The sequence below is a fragment of the Gigantopelta aegis genome, unplaced genomic scaffold, assembly GCF_016097555.1.
Source record: "Gigantopelta aegis isolate Gae_Host unplaced genomic scaffold, Gae_host_genome ctg4429_pilon_pilon, whole genome shotgun sequence".
NCBI lineage: Eukaryota > Metazoa > Mollusca > Gastropoda > Neomphalida > Peltospiridae > Gigantopelta > Gigantopelta aegis.
This window is the reverse complement of record NW_024533860.1, coordinates 1-15,045: the sequence shown is the minus strand read 5'-3', so window position 1 is coordinate 15,045 and position 15,045 is coordinate 1. Positions and strand designations below refer to the sequence as shown.

Sequence of the window (15,045 nt, the reverse complement as noted above, 5' to 3'; positions counted from 1 at the left end):
GAAGTAATCTTTTCTTTAGGTGAGAAAATGGTATTATGAATGCATTACTTGCAGTGTCCCTACTCCATTTGTAGATATCTAATTCGATCAATGAGTGGATACCATGGCAACAAGAACTATGACATACTAATTATAGGTGGAGGTATCGTTGGATTGGCTACAGCTAGAGAGTTAAACTGCTCGATACCAGAGAAAACTATAGCTCTTGTTGAAAAAGAAAGTTTTAGGTATGTAAATAGGACAAATGAATTGTGTAGACATGTACAATTGTTCCCTTGTTCTCTCCCTGGCCATCTTCTCTTCAGCTAGTCATCAAAGTGGTCATAATAGTGGTGTAATTCATACTGGTATTTATTATACACCTGGTACTTTGAAGCTAAATTATGTGTCCGTGGAGCTGATCTGATGTATCAATATTGTGATAAAAGAAAATTCCATATAAAAATATTGGAAAGGTTAGTATAATACTAACAAATACGAGGGTATGATTTTAGTGATAATGTATCTTCTTTAAAAAGGTCATAGTGGCTGTAAATGATAATGAAGTGCCGACTTTGAAAAATTTATTTGAAAGAGGTATAACCAATAAAGTAAAGGGTTTGAAATTAATTGACCCCAAGAACTTCAAGAAATTGAACCATACTGCCCAAAAGTATGATCTATTTTATATAAGTATTAAACTCTCTCTCTCTCTCTCATTCACACAGGGAGTGATGGCATTCATTCTCCATATACTGGTATTGTAGATTTACAATAAGGTTTGTGCAGCATATGCTGAAGATATTAGAGAAGCAGGTGTAGATATTTATACAGGCTACAAGGCAAGTTAAGTCACATTAATATAATTAAGAATATTATTTTATATGTCTACACTTTATTAGGTAACCAGATTTACTGCTGATAAAAAAGGTAAGAACTTAAATGAATTCAATATTTTTATTAACATTATAATCCCATTACAGTAGGCTCTGAAGATTTTACTATAGGAGTTCATTCATTGGAAAAGTAAAGTCATTCATTACAATTGCAGTAACTTTAACTTACTTCCTTTTTCTCACAGCCTTCTTTCTTTTCTGCTTATAACATTATTACTTGTGCTGGTCTGTTTTCTGATCGGATGGGCTCAGCTCTCGGATGTAGTTCTGAGCCTCCTATTGTACCATTTAGAGGCGAATATCTAGTTTTAAAACCTGAAAAGTCATACCTGGTTAATGGAAACATTTATCCTGTGAGTCTGTCTGGATGGATTGACATGAGGTACTCTGATTTGATGGATAACATTTGTCGGTTCCTGATCCCAAGTTCCCATTCCTTGTTGTTCATTTTACTCCAAGAATGGATGGTACGTTTGGGTTAGGACCAAATGCCATTCTTGCATTTGCCAGGAGAAGGTTACAAGCGTTCAACTGACTTCAGTTTTAAGGACTTTCAAGAGTCTTTGAGATTTCGGTAATTCTTTTAAAGTTAAAAAAAGAAATTAAATTTCTTTTGGTCAGAGGTCTTCAGAAATTAATTTAAAATATTGGCAGTATGGTTCTCAAGAGCTTGCCTAGGGGCTGTTTAGACAGCTCAAGTAAAACAGTTACAGAGATATGGACTCGGATATCAGACTTAGTGATATTAAAGGTATAATCAGTGTAATATCCTACTGAAGACCTTGAAAATTTTTGTCTTGCTTGTGTCTTAAGGTATGTGTACTAGACAACACTAAATGTTTTAAGAACCTAACCTACCTTACTTCTTAATCTTTCTTATTTATAGAGGTCCTGCTGGTGTACGAGCAACAGGCAATGGCTCGTGATGGTACACTCATTGAGGACTTTATTTTTGATCAAGGTCTGGTGCTGTTGGTAGTCGCTATGTTACATGTACGGAATGCACCCTCTCCAGCTGCTACTTCAAAGTCTAGCTATTGCTGAAATGATTGCAGATAAAGCACGGGACACTTTTGAAATGGGACATGTGAATAGTGAAAATTTTATACTGATAGTAAAAATTATGATAATATAATTTTTCATGCTTTTCAAATAATTATTATTTATAAGATGTAAGTTTCACATGGCTATTATTAATCAAGTGTTCATGAAGTGGATGGGGCGGATTATAACACTGGACATTATTTGATATTTCAGTTTTTCACATGTCATATTCATTTAAATTTTGATATAATAATTTTAATATAAGAGTATTTTCTAAACACATTTAGCGGTAAGTTAAGTGTCCAATGACCAATCAGATTGCTTCATTTCTAATATCATGAATATTGTGCTTGAGGTTATACATTGTTTTATACATAAATATATATTAAACTTAAAAATGTAGTTACTATATAGTAAGGCTGGTCAGTCATATTTTCTGCGCTGCTCAGCAAAAAACCCGGGAAAAACGTGAAATATATATTGATCCATTGAGAACTATTTGTTTGTTCTTACTTCCTGCTGAAGCAGGCTGGCTGAATGAATATTGGTCCTTAGAGAAGAGTTAAATGGCCTCAGTGTGTAGCTCTCACCATATAGACTCAATTTGACCGTACATGGGGGAACCATTAAACTTCTACATATTCAATACTTCTGTTGCTGTATATAAGAATAAAGGGCCTAAAAGAACTATCTTTCTTCAGATATTTGAACTCAAGTGCACAGATAGGCAGGGACAAGTAAGTCTCTATGTTCTTTCTTTTGTTCCATACATTTTAGCATTCTTTTCTTGCAATATTCATTTTACTACCTCTTTCAATTTTTCTTTATATTTGGTAGGTTTAAAAATGTCTCCACCTTTCAGTAGTCTCGTCTTTACAATACCTAAATGCTGTTACAAACGGTTCTATAGTTTCTGCTAATGGAGGATCATTTTCTTTCATTAACAGTCATTATTGATAGGATCCTCATTGAAGTTTACTACAACCATTAAAGCATTATCTCAGGTACTATGCTACTGACCATATAAGGAAAATGCAGAAAGACCAAACACAGCAGCCACAGTAGCCCAGTTTTCTCCTTGATATGTCCTATGTAAGATATGATATTGGCTTTTTCCACTAGTACTAGTTGTCTCTATACAAATTAAGTAAACATGAATTAAACATTGAATATATATGTATTGGCAAAGCATTCCATGAGAAAAACCAGCTTATTTCTTAGACTGCTAGGTTTAGTAGCTAGTCATAGCTATAAGGACCAACCATTAGAATTATAAGTTCTAATATCCTTATTATGCCTGCTGTCTTTTGTTGCTAACAATTCTACACTAATTGTTTCAAATTGTCTTTATTTAGTCTATCCTAGTAAATGTGCTATCTTCATCTTTATATATTCTGTCTATTTTATTTATAGGACTGATGCTATATCTTAACAACTGTTGTGTCAGTGTCTCTGGGCAATGCTATTTGTTATGCATGGAGGATGGTGATGTTTATATAAGCTATGCTGTTCTTGGTTGGTTATTGGGGTTAACTGTAAGTCTGTTCAAGTATTTAGTGTACACTGTCTCATGTATTGGGTTAGTTACATGATGGAGCGAAATATAATGGACTACATGTGAAGATTTGTTATGGTAATGACAATGTAGGACTTCCATCTCCATATGTTCTATATAAGTCAGTTGGTTGATACACTGCGGTATCCTAAGGGGATTGTTTGTGAGTAGGTTGGGTCATCACTGTGTGTTTGCTTCAGTAGAGAGCCATTTCTGGTTCCAGACCTTGGCTTTGGACCCGACAGGATCTCTGGGCCATCATAGTTTTGGTAGACTGAGGCATCTAGTTTTGATAGTAATACACACTAATCAACAAAGGTGTCATTTGCTCCTTAGTGTTCTTAGGTCTAGATAATTGATAAGTTTTGAGCATATACGCTAGTTTTTGTGGCCCCATCTACTTTTGTACCCAGCTTTTTCTGGTTTATCGGAGACAACATGACAAAACTTATAAAGCAGATTCCATGCAATCAATTAAAAACTCACAATCAAAGCTGTAACAGTTCTCTCATTAAATATTAAACTATACTAAAAGCTAGAGTCAGATAAACTCACAGAACAGAAACTGATCACATTATATTACAAGATACAGAAGTTAGTTGGCTCTGAAAAATAGTTAGAATGCTTGTAATAAGGTAAACTAATGTTGACTGTGATGAGTGTTAATTAGATGAACTTCATATTAAATATATAGAAAAAATAAGAATCTCTTGCAAATAAAATAAAAAGGTCAATTACTAATGCTAACATATCTTCAAAAACTAAAATCCTCAATAGATGTAATTTGAAAAATGTCAAAAATCAGTGTAAAAATAATGCTGAGTCATCAGTTAAAAATGTTAACAATGATGTTAAAAAATGCTATACGGTTTAAAAGGTTTTAACCAGTCCAAACATTATCCATTAATGGAATAATGCTAAGTTGTCTTTAAAAATGATTTAATAGAATATCATTTTGAAAAACAACAATATTGGTACTCTTGAAAAACTAATACTATAGTTGTGTAGTGTATGATTATTAGAATATCATGAAACATGTCGAAATTGAAAATTCTCAACAGCAAATGTTCACAGTATGTAGTACAAATGTGGTTAGTAGCAGCAATACTAAGTCCATACAAATAGTGATAATTGCCTTCTACATACATACACTAGTTTCACTAATTCATAATATATATTGATATACACATATTGTAATACAATGACTTGAGATAGTCTCAACCCAACTAGTTTGGGAAGTTTCTGAGAGAAATATTGTACTTTACATTGTACATAGACATTAGTTTACAAAATCGTATTTCTTTCCAGTAACAAATTGTAGAATAGTAATTACTATAATATTTATGTATTTGTGAAAACTTTAATTATTTGTTAATTAGATCAATTAAAAATCAATTTAATGTTTTGTCGTTTTCCCGCCAATTTTGTCACAAGTTTCTGGTGACTGGTCGTCAAATGAGTTGTGACAGAGATATCTGATAACATAAAAGGGACTCCATTTTTTATGCCTCTATGTCTCTGCGACTCGCCTCGTCGCTGTCGTCACTTCGTTGGATCGACTCGCCTCATCGTTGGATCATCTCGTTGGATTGACTCGCCTCAATCGTTGGATCATCTCGTTACTTCGTTGGATCGACTCGCCTCATCGTTGGATCATCTCGTTACTTTTTCGTTGGATCGACTCGCCTCATCGTGGATCATCTCGTTACTTCGTTGGATCATTTTTTAGTTATGGTCATATTTATCTGTTCTTTAGTTTTCTTTTTTAATTTTTTTTTGTTTGTGTAAAGTTTTTTGTGTTCTCACTTTTCATTTTACAGGACTCAACTTTGAAGTTCTTACTGTGGTTCTCTGATGTTCTCTTGACTGTTCTGATGTTCTTGATGTTCTCTTGACTGTTCTGATGTTCTCTGATGTTCTTCACTGCTCTGATATTCTCTGATGTTCTTGAGTTCTGATGTCTCTGACTGTTCTGATGTTCTCTGGATGTAAAAGATGAGTTGCTCTCCTGCTCATTGGACTCTTCCTGTCTTCCTTCAAGCCTTCTTTCCTCTTCTTTTATTTTTATTTTTTTTATTTGGGCTATCTAGCCTATGTACACCATACACACACTCATACAATCTCTACAAATCATATCTCCCCCCTGCCACCTGGTGGCCAAAAAAATTTTTTTTTAAATCCAAGGCCGCCAGGTGGCGGGGGGGAGACCTCTGATCTTGTAGGGGGGTGCGTGTGTGTGTGTGCTGTGTGTGTGTGTAGGTTGGTGGTCCTTTTTCACTTCCTCTGGTCTCTCTCACTTCCATCCATCCATTCATTTCCACTACCAGTTCAGTTATTACTACTTTTTTTCTTTCCCTGCAGGAGCAGCACTGTTGAAAGGTGAGCTATCTCTCTATCCATCCATCCAATCCATTCTTTAGTAATCCAGTTGTTACAGATTATTTCTCTTTCTCCCTATGTTCTCTACTTGTGGACTGGCTGGAGGACTCTTGGGGGACTCTTCAACTCAGAGGACTATCTCTTTTTAATTTTCTTTTTTGTTATAATTTTTTCATGTTTTTTGTATGGTTTGTTAAATTTTTTATAATTTTTTAAAATTATTATATTGAAGTTCTCAAAAACATTTTTCATCTAACTTGTCAAAAAAGTCAATCATTTAACTTTAGTTTTAATGTTCAATAAAACATTCTTGATTTTATTTAACTTAGAAATTAAGTTCAGTTCATAAAAAAACTGAATTAGTTTTAGAATTGAATTTTCTTTATTAAACAACTACAATCTTGCTGATTTCTTATTATCTTTTTACAACTATTGTATTACAGTTTATTGTACTAATATAGATTATATTATTGTTAATTAATTTTTTAGTTTTTACAAGATAGCTTTACTAATTTTTAGTTTGTATGAGATATTAGCATTAATGTTTTTTAGCAATAAGTTATATCATTCAATTAATAATCTTTTTTTAATAATTAATTAAAAATCTATTAATGTTTTGCTACGTGATATTTTCCCGCCATAACAGTGTTATTCCTTGCTAGGTGTGTGCATGTGATATTTTTCCCGCCATATAGTAGCAGTCACGCGTTTGCTGTTCTTTGCTAGGTGTGTGTGCACATGATGTTTTTCCCGCCTAACCAACATGTTCATGCTCACTAGTGATGGACTTTCTTGACTGAACTCTCTCCCTCCTTTGACTGGACTCATTCCTTCCTTTGACTGGATGTCTGAGATCTAACCTATTAAGACAGTTAATTTGTGTTTCGATGTTTTTCACTCCACTCACTTACATTATCATTGAATGTTCCCAAGAACAAGAATATTGAGAGGGAGTGCAGAAAGAATACTCCATATATATATGGATGTTACATAAGGATGAATTGATCAATGGACGAATGAAATGATAATTTTTTGCCATCTAATGCAGTTATATAATATGGTTTTCCTTGGACTCCATTGTCTGGTAAGTTTTCAAGAATGTAACCTTGTTAAATGACTTCAACGTAAGTTATTTACCTGCATACTCAATGGAGTATTGTACAAATATTGAATGACATGGACAACCACATATAATAGATTTACAAGACTTTTTAAAAATTCAGAGACCACAACAAAATCTGTCATACCAAGTACAAGATTAAGACAATGGAGTGGATTGGTCATCTGAGTATATGCCCCGTCAGTATGGAAATGAGACTTATAGAGATAGCACTAGAGCTGGAGAAGGAAGACAAAAATTATATGCTATAGTAAAGGACCAACCTTTCAAGAATTGTCCTAGATACCTCTCATATTGTATTTTAACATGTGTAAGTTATCAATCATTCATTGTCTAGAGATCAAGTGATTAAGTATCCATCTATTAATGTGTCTGTTGATTTAATTCATCATTATCAGTTTGTTTTTTGTTTACTATTTTTTTTTTAAAAAAGTTAATTTTCATTGTTTTACTCTCTTTTTAATAAATTTTGTACTATTTTTGAAACAAAGCATTTTCTCAATTATAATTCAAATATCCAAATATTTGAAATAAGGAGGAAATAGGAAAAGACATAGTATTTTTAAAATCTTTAGAAAATATTCTAAATACATTAAATATAATAAACTAATGTTTCATTAATAGCCCCCAGCCAATGCAGTTAACTGACTATAGACTCTATATAATTATCAGTTGAAACATTAGTATTGTGCTCTATAGCCTTTTCATCTTAACTGAGTGATATCTGTGGTCATGACAACCTGGTTCCTTTGCAATTGTGACCCCATACAGTTTTAATAGCTGTACATACTTGTATAAGACACAATGAACATAATACTTAGTATTCATTCATTTACCCATTCATCATTTCATTCCACATGTTCTTTCTATCAATATATCTATTATTCTATCCATTCATACTTTCTATTACTAAAGCAAGCTTTATTTAACCCTCAACTCATCCATTTATTATCTCATGCATACAAGACCATTATATTTCCAATACCATTGTGAACAGTGGTATTACTAAATGACAAGCTCCAGTTCTAAAGTGACTTCAAAAACAATGAACATACACAACCACCAATAATATTCATTATTATTGTGGGTGCGGCCATCATGGAGAGTGGTCAAGGTTCGCCAGTTCTGTAAGCCATTCGTTAGGAATGGATCCACTGTTCATGGCAATGACTTATTTAAACATCGACGATTTGAAGATTGTGTTCAAATTTGTGACGATCTACTGGAGAAAAATCCAAAGATCAAGAGAGAAACCACACCCCTCTTTGAAGAGGATCTATTATCATTTTTTAAAAGGCTGTTTGGTTCTTAAAAGTACGTGCACTTACAGAACAAACTTATATTGATGAATAGATGTTGAAGATGAAGGAATTGCTGAAATGACAATGGAGGAAAACACGATTGCTGATGTAGCAAGTGGGTGTGGCTACTATTACCACCTAAAATAATATAATATTTTTAGGACCTGGCACATCTTTGAGACGACCCACAGCAACAGCTGCTGGTGGTTTAAAAGGAACAGTCAAGGCGTCGGTAATAGAACATGTACCATTATATACGAGCACCATATCCTCTTAATGACATATATGACCTTGTATTCATGTAGACCCATTATCTACAGCTGGTAGACAGTGTCTGGATTCCTGCGTCCTGGGACGCAAGTTGGGCAAACATCTTCTTTAGAACAGGCTATACGTGCTCCTCGAACAGCTCAAACTGCAAGGTATTGTATTTGGGTAGAAGAAAGTTGATTTGATATTTCTATTACTTATTATAGACCTATTACTAGTGCATCTGGAAGATTTTATACGATTAGGAATGTATGTCTTATGATCCTTTAAATTATCCACTTATCCATTATTAAACCATCTATATATCTATCTGTCCATTCATTTATCAATCTGTCCATTCATTCATGTATCTATCCATTCATTCATGTATCTATCCATCCATTCATGTATCCATTCATCCATTCATGTATCTACCCATTCATTCATGCATCTATCCATCCATTCATGTATCCATTCATTTCTTTATTATCTATTAGGCATCAATGTTGACTGAACCAGGTGGACCATTTATTGATGTCTCCAAACTCAATTAGCTAGTTATGCTCAAAAACCTGCACTGGCTAAGGTATCACAATAAGTACAATTACTTATCATTAGATTGAATCAGTTACTATGGTTACTTAATAATCTGTATTAATTTTGATATTTTTCTTTTTTTAAAAGGCACTGTTTGAATATTGTTTCATCACGAGAGTAGTATTCGTAGTGTGAGTTAATTCATATGTGTAAACTCTATATAGTACATTGTCATTTGGAATAGGAAGATTGTGGTGGGTGGGCAATTAGATTATGCTTGGATTTAAATAAGTAATAACTTATATTGTTAGTTAACAAAGTTAGTTTCTTAGTGATGCTATTTTTTTATTTTATTGGACATTTTTATAATTATTTTAATATATTCAATTAAATAATAATAAGATACTAATTTATTTCAAGTACTTTTTAAAATGGCTCAATCAAAGAAATTAAGTTGAGAAAATATCTTAATTAGTGTAGTATATTCCAATACAAAATGTCGTTAGTTATGTTCTTTGATCTGTTTGATTTGATTGATTTGATTTAGTTTTGTATAACTAATAATTTTGTGTTTGAGTGAAATATTAATTGTCAATTAAAACAATTGAAATAAAAATTGTTTATTTTATTAATTACTAATTTTTTTAAAGAAGAGTCTTGAATTTAGTATATAAACCTTAGAATTTCTTATCAAAGATAATATATTAACAACATATTCTATACTAAAGACAGTTTCTAAAGTCCATTGTAGAGAGATGTTTACTATATTCTCATCAAACATTCTCTCATTACTAAATCTATTTATACAATTTTAATATTATTCTCTAGGCTCTTCAATTAGCAGCACATGCTACGGAGGCGTGTCGTTTTGAAGATTGGTGGTGGAAAATACAACTAGGAAAATGTTATTACCGATTAGGTTATGTCGAGATGCTGAAGGCCAGTTTCAGTCCTGCCATGAGGACCACTAAATTGCCTCGTTCATCTCAGAAAGGTGGACCATCAGAATATTTTCAGTGGTGTGGAAATGTACCTGTATTTATGTAAAGTGTACATCAAATTAGATCAACCTTTGAAGGCTATGAATACTATAAAAAAGTGAGGAAAGATAAATGGATAGATGAATGGATGGATGGATGGATGGATGGATGGAGGAGTGATTAATGGATGGATGGATAAATGGATGAATGGAGGAGTGGATTAATGATGGATGGATGGAGAATGGATTAATGGATGAATGGAGGAGTGGATTAATGGATGGATGGATAAATGGATGAATGGATGGATAGATGATGAATGGATAGATAGATGGATGAATGGATGGATGAATGGATAGATAGATGGATAGATGGATGGATGGATAAGTGAGCACAAAAGACTAAAGATTTGAAAAGTAGAAGAAATATCAATAAAATCAAATTTTGTTTCTAGGGATTAGAAAGGTTTCCTAAGGATACATTTTTATTACTTGGTATAGCACGTATCAATGAGGTAAGTCGTACTCTCTCATGTTCCCAAAATAATTAATATTTATTAATAGGGTCTTAATGATACTGAACAATCTATGTTTGTTATCGTGAAGTACTCAAAAGTGATAGTACATGTGTAGAGGCTATAGCCTGTATTGCTACTCATTACTTTTATTCTGATCAAACCTGAGATTGCTCTGAGTTACTACAGGTAATCTTCATATCCTCAACCCACACTCTATCAAACGTATTTCTTTACATTCCTGTAACTCCCTCAAACCTATTTCCGTATACTCCTGTGCTCCCTCAAACCTATCCCCATTTTATTCTTTTACTCCCTCAAACCTATTTCCTATAATTCTGTACTCCCTCAAACCTATTCCTTTTTCATTCCTGTACTCCCTCAAACCTATTCCTGTACATTCCTATACTACCTCAAGCCTATCTACATTTTCATTCTTTTACTCCCTCAAACTATTCCTATCATTCTGTACTCCCTCAAATCTATTCCTTTACATTCCTGTACTCCCTCCGACCTATTCCTGTACATTCCTATACTATCTCATACCTATTCCCTGTCATTCCGTACTCCTCAAACCTATTCCTGTACATTCCTATACTACCTCAAGCCTATTCCCTTTTTACTTATCATTCTCTCAAACTTTGTTCTCATACTGATTATCTCAATCTTAATCTCTCATTCTCTCAAACCCATTCCAGACGGCTATTACAAATGGGAGTATATAATGCTGAGATATTCAACAATTTAGGACTTTGCTGTTACTATGCACAACATTTGACATGTCATTAACCTGTTTTCAACGGCACTAACATTAGCTTCATCAGATACATTAGCTGATGTTTGGTATAACATTGGACATATAGCTGTGGTAAGAAATGAAAATGAATTGACGGGATGGACAGGCAGACAAATAGATTTATAGATCCACAAAGAGATAAATGTTGTTCAAATATGTTAACAGATGTATAATTACATTCATGTGTAGTAAAAACATATCTACCACCTTTTTTCAGTTATGATCTCTCAGCTAATTAGTTTACACTAACCAATTAACCATTTGAAAACTCAGCTGTTAGACAATTTATTTTCTGTGAGGCTAAGTTTTTGTTATGCAAAAATTGCAGATTTCCAAGTAATAGTAAAAGATTGTGGTATAATCCAGGAAAAGACTTCTCCTCCACACACACCTACTATAATATGTGACCTATGGTATCATCTGATTTGTTGAGAATGTATTGCTTCGTTAGAAATTGCCAGACTGTTTCAAACTATTTATGGCATATTGTTTTTCTACAGATGTCTCTAATTATAGAGAACTCAGAAATATTGATTTATTTAGATTACTTCTGGTGTACATTTATCATATGCTTGTATGTCAGACATGACTATTATTATTTTTTGTCATGTCTCCTTACTTAAGAACCTCTCTCTCCTTACTTAAGAATCTCTCTGTCTAGTTAGTTCATCTGTCACTTTCCTCTTTCTAGGGAACTGGAGATACTCGACTGGCTCATCAATGTTTCAAGTTATATTGACACATGATAGACAATCACTCAGAAGCTTATAATAATTTAGGTGTCTTGGAATGGCAGAGACAACATGGAGAACAGGTCAGTTCTATTTGTAATGAATGTAATATGATTATTATGTCTTGTGTAAGAAATTCTTTAGTAATTATGAAGTTCTTTAAAACTATCTATGTTTAATGAACCAATTCATTATATCCATGTAGATTGTAATATTATAAATATGCATTAGTCATATGGTACTCAGTAATATAAGATGTAATACTGTATACCAATAATATACTGTATAAGTATGTACTAGTATTATATATAAATATAATATGTGTATTATTTATAATATTGCAATGATAAATTGATTAGAGGAGAGTGCTGAGTCAGGGGTCCTAAAATGTTAGTACTTCAATAGATGGGCTAATCTGATATGCACTCCTTCCCACAATAAAATCGAACCTCTCATATTTGAATAACAATTGCCCTAATTAAAGGGGTTCTCCTCTTCAATAGGAGTCAATGAAATTCACAGGGACATTAGTCATTGTCCTCAATAGCAAAGGATCCAGATCATAGAAGTGTCTGTATATAATATACATGTGTTGTCTTAGCTGGTAATAAATTTTGACATGGTTTGGTCGGTTTCTTTTTTCACTGTTTTTTTATTCCCTTCTTAATATGAGCGTGTTGTTTATAACAAATAGCAATTTCTTTATTAGTAACATAATAAACAGACTGATATGAAAGTGTTTGTTAATTCAATAAATCTCCCACTCTTGTAAGCAATAAGACTAATGAACTCAAGTATGTTGTTAACGTAACAATGTTTACAGTGTTCTATTTACTGTATGAACCTTTAGTTGGTTATCAAAGGTAGAGATATTGCTAGTCCTGTGATTGTGTTTCTAGTCAGAGAATGGTCATATTATTTATTATTGTTATAAGATATGGGGTCAGGTGACTTACCAGTTATCATTGCAATATATCATATAGAATGGACTTTAATATTTTAGTGTATTTTTGATCAAAACAATTTTAGTTGGCTTTCCAAGAAAATATCATTATGATGATTAAAAGGTTTATAATATTTATAATATGTTAAAATGACAGTGAAAAGATTATTTTACACAAATAGCATTTCAATAATTTGTTCAGTCATATTATCAGTAATGGCTTTGAACTCATTCATTGTGGACTATGTAACAATATTCATTGTGTATGTTTGTAGCTAGACCCTTTCACAGTAGAACTGTTCTTAGTAAAGACTAAAAAGGTATCCTCAATGGATAAAATACTTACTTAACTATTAGTTATGGAACTTGAAAAAGAGCTCGAGCATGTTTTTAAAGTCAAATTGTGTTTTTTTATGAGAGGTTCTTCTGTTAATGACTTTTCAAATTCAATTATTATAACATATTTAATCATTACAATAATCACGTTAGATCGTATAATTGAAGCCTATGAAATTGTCCTTTTATCTTGAGCAATCTGATGATACAATATTTGTATATAAGTGTAAGTTTAGTCACTTGTGAGATAGATTGGATTCTTTTGAACAACACCTTTTTTAACATTAGACCACTTCATCAATTACATCACTTGAAATTATAATAATTTACCTTGTTATATTATGTTGTTATATTGTTGTTAATTGTTTTGTAATAATTGTAAATCTCTCTAACATTTCAACCTAAATATTACGTCCAATATTTTCTCATTTTGTCTCTTTCTGATAGGCTCTCTGCTGTTATAAGTCAAGCATTCGTTAGCTCCACATTTGTATGAACCACACTATAATGTTGCACTGGCTCACAAAAAGGTAATGACTAGTTGGACTGATACTTGATATGAGAAATTTTTAAAACTGTTGTAGAGATTCTTATATTGTCATTCAAAATGTGTACACTATTTCATAGTTAGTAATGTGTAGGATAGCCAGACTAGACACGTTGTTTCAAATTTTGTTAAAGTTTTGTTATTAACATCAAGTGACTTGAACGTTGAACATTGTGTATGATATAGGTATCTTAATCTATTTTAGGTAAATGGTATATGTATGAATGAATGCTTTATATGATGATTAAAATACCATATTAATAAAATATGAATAAATGTAACAGGATGTGTAAATCATTGATAAAGTTATGTCATAGTACATGTCCATATCTATTCATCCATACATATACCCATTCATCCATGCATACAGATACCCATCATCCATACATACATATACCCATCATCCATAATTATACCCATTAAATACCATATGAATACTGATTTGTCCACACACGTATCTATTCATCCATACATATTATTTATTATTTTCCTGTAATATTAGTCATTCATCGTCTCTCTCTCCTTGTCTCAGATTGGTCGTCTTAAAGAGGAGTTATAAAAACTATCAAAGTTTCTAGAAGCCTATCCAAATCACATTGAATCTCATGAACTTTAAAACAACTCCAACAGCACTTTGCGCATTATAGTAGTTCTGAGATGGGAGGGTCAATTAGATGGGAACCCCTTCACTTAATTAGTAAGCAATTATAATATTTCAAGTTATTATTTTGATCATCACAAAAGTTTCTGAAATATTCTTTTAAAAATAATAATAATAATATTTGATCAACTGAACATTTCACTGCCTAAGTAATCCTAATACATTCCTATATATATGATGTAAACATGTAACATGTATTATGGGATACATATATACATGCATGATAATAGTACATCATATGTACATGTACCACACAATACATATATTACATCATACATGTAATATTGTATCCCAGAACACATGTACAGGTACCATACAATACTATATTACATCATACATGTAATCCCAGTAACACATGTACATGTACCACACAATACATAATATATACATCATACATGTAATATTCATGCAGTAATGTACTACAGTCCATGTTAAAAATTTTGTATCATGATAATAGTTCCAATGGTTACTATCATATGA

The 15,045-nt window shown here is 32.4% G+C and overlaps 2 pseudogenes; both read left to right on the top strand.

Moving 5' to 3' along the window:
• The first annotated feature begins 90 nt into the window (after positions 1-90).
• LOC121392755 lies at positions 91-5,369 on the top strand (annotated as a pseudogene).
• Positions 5,370-8,118: 2,749 nt separating this feature from the next.
• Positions 8,119-11,419, top strand: LOC121392753 (annotated as a pseudogene).
• Positions 11,420-15,045: the final 3,626 nt, after the last annotated feature.